Raw genomic sequence first — 2,967 nt, forward strand, 5'->3', positions numbered from 1 at the left:
GAGAGGGTCCGGCCCACGCTGAGCCTGGGCTGGGACTGGTCCCCCCGGCGCAGGGTAGCAGGAAACTCTCCGCACACTCCTTTTCCTTTATTTTTGAAAAATAATTTTGTCAGAGGTTTTTCTGTGAAAGAACCTATATTAGTTTATATTTTCTATGATTCTGGCATTTTATATTTTATTCTTCTCCGTATTCATCCATTAGGTTTTTTTTTTTCCAACTTGTTTTTTAGTTTCTTAAAACAAATTGTTTTATGTTATTTTAGGCAGAAGCAGAAGTCGTGGTTTTTAGTACTTCTTTTGCTTTACAACTCAAGCATTTATTCCTAAAACAGTTTCTTAAGTGTTCCCCAACACTGATATTAGTCACATTTTCACATTCTTGTCTTCATTTTATCTTATTCAAAGTGCATTTTCTCTATTTGTCATCTAGCAAGTGTAATATATAGAAACATTAAGTGTCATTTTTCATTTAATGGAAAATAACATTTGCCATTATTTAGAGAAAAATTTTATATTTCTTAGTAGGTTAAAATTTTTTGATGATGCTGCCTTTCAAATATTTTGTATATTTATTGATAATTTTCATAATCATTCCATCAAAATGAATAGGAGGAAATATTGATGTTATGAATTTTTTATGCTCCTTTGTAAGTTATTTATTTATTTATTTATTTATGCAGAACTGGGGATTGAATTGAGATCCTTGCGCTTGCCAGGGAAGTGCTTATTCCACTAAGCCATCTCCCCAACCCTCCTTTGTATTTTCATAAGTTAGGTTTATACATTTTAAAGATATCAAACTTTTCTTAAATACTGTTAGGTCTTTCTTGTTCTACTAAATAATCTCAGTCATTATCATTTTCAAATTTTACCCTCATACCTGATAATGTTCTTCAATCTGAAAGTATGTGATATTCCTCCTTCTAGAGTTAATTAAAATACTGGTATTGTAACATTTTCTGAATGGTTTTGCTTTTAATTTTCAGTTTTTAAAATAAATTTTAATTCAGAAATGAAAATTATATATGTATATATATTTATGGAGCAGCATGTGATGATCTGTGGAACACATGCAATGTGTGTAGTGTGCAAATCAGAGTAAACTTGTCTACATTCTCAAATATCACTTTTATTGAGTAGATGAATTGAAACACTTCAATATTTTTATTTAATTGGTCAAACAATTTTACTTAATTTTATATATTCTAGTTGTTCCTTCAGACACAATTAATACTTTTCCTTTGAGAAATTTTGACAAATCCAAATTCACCAAGAAGCAAATGAAATAAATCATTTTGTAATGCAAAATAAAAACCATTTCATTAGTGTCTGTGCACTCATCTGCCTTTCTATCACTGGGACAAGATACTGGACGCCTACAACCTGATGGAGTCAGGATTTCCCTTGGCTTACAATCTCAGGGATTTTGTTCCATGTCCAGCAGCTGCAGCATGGAAACATCACAGTGGAAAAGCTTGGTGGAGACAGCGTCTCACCTCATGGGGACCAGGAAGTAGACACTGACATACCGAGCTGAGTTGAACACCTTGGTGAATTTCCAAAATGCTGTACTCATGTAAGCAAGACACAAATGAAAAAGCATCGTAGCACTGTATCACTCATCTCAGAGTCTACTTTTCATTCTTGTATTCAGGTTACCTATCAAATTTATTGCTTTCTTGCATTAATTTAAAAATATTAGATTTGTTTTACTGTTGGATATCAGCAAGGAAATCTGTCAGAGAGAAATTTTATGCTTTTTTCAATTATTGATCTTGGAAATTTTCACCCCATGTTTGTAATAATTACATTGTGCCTATATCTTCGTACCTGTGAAATATAGTAATCTAATATATTTCATTTATTATTGAGTGGTTGACTCAAATTTCAAGAGAATGGAGCAGTTGTAACTCAAGGCAAAGTATAAAGAGGACTTCTACCTGACAATAAAATGTAATATGCACAAAGATTAATAATTCTGGTTTGAAAACTAGAATAAATCAGGTACATATAAGCAAATTATTAGAAGTTTGTGAACTCTTTGAGGAGTGGATGAGTTAAGATTCCCGAGACTGGAGAAGCCATCTAGTGAGTAATGGTGGTCAGCAGCCATTTGTAAAGTGGGAGAGTTTGCTTTCACTAATAATGAAGGAAAGGCAAGACTTGGTCCCCACAGAAGATCTCACATGGGGAAACAAAGGAGTTGTCTTTTCTTGTATCACATGGGCATGTTTACCACTTTGAGGAAAATTAAGTTATTTTGTGACCTATATCAAAGAAACATTTGGTATGTGTGAAATTGAAACAGCAGAAGATAGTAACTGAAGAGCTTATAAATGAAATTCTAAGTTTTTCGCTTTTACACTGCACAGCTAAAAAATTACACCAAATATAGAGGTAAGAATTAATAATCACAGTGGTCTGTGTCTAGAGGAAATGGCTAAAAAATAAAATAAAGAAAAAAATAAGGTAAATCCTGAGTCTACCCAAGCGTCCTAGTTTTGTTAAAAATACTTGTTGGGGTGTTTCATTTTCACAGAGTCCAAAGAGTAGGGTCTTACTAAAGTTGCAACCCAGTATTGCCACAAGTTAAGCCTAAGTTACATTGAAATACTAAATTCTGAAGTTTTTATGACTACAAGATGAAAAATAACTCTTTATTGCTTGCAAGTAAAAACAGTGGTTTGTTTTGTTTATGTGTATATGCATGTTTTTGTGTGTATTTATGTGGACTTAATTAAGTAAGTAAACTGACTAGAATGTAAGACTTTCATTAACATAAAATTTAATCATTGCACTATCTCACAGATAATTAAGCCCAAAAGCTACAACTCTTGTTGCATAGGTCCTCCTTTAACTTGGTCTTAACCACCCAGCAGAAAAGTATAAAAATGAAATATAAGAAGTAAAGCCATGCTGTTATGTTGAGCTGTAGGGGACTCAGGTCAACAATTTCTGACATTGCCA

Source organism: Octodon degus, unplaced genomic scaffold, assembly GCF_000260255.1.
Source record: "Octodon degus isolate 3935 unplaced genomic scaffold, OctDeg1.0 scaffold00143, whole genome shotgun sequence".
NCBI classification, from domain to species: Eukaryota; Metazoa; Chordata; class Mammalia; order Rodentia; family Octodontidae; genus Octodon; species Octodon degus.